Below are 327 nucleotides of genomic sequence, written 5' to 3' on the forward strand. Positions count from 1 at the left end.
CTTGTCTATTTCTCCACCTGTCTTTCAACATCCCCAACATTAGCCGATACATATAAGCCATGAGACTACAATTATTGCTTTTAGACATCGATTCACTGTCTTCGTGCCGATTTGGCGCTTGTATAAAACGTCTTTTGTGTTACAGGGAGAACTTAGCTATTATACTATTGTAAATGACATTACCTAGTTCGTGTCTCCTCATGGAAGATGGAGTACGTTTAATCTTATACACAAAGAGTCACATCAACAATCTCATTCAAAAGTAACTAATATAAATCAACAGTTGTCCATAATATAACCTCTAAAAATTACAAGAAGATCCACCCA

The sequence above is a fragment of the Penaeus monodon genome, chromosome 20 (assembly GCF_015228065.2).
Source record: "Penaeus monodon isolate SGIC_2016 chromosome 20, NSTDA_Pmon_1, whole genome shotgun sequence".
In the NCBI taxonomy this organism is placed as follows: domain Eukaryota; kingdom Metazoa; phylum Arthropoda; class Malacostraca; order Decapoda; family Penaeidae; genus Penaeus; species Penaeus monodon.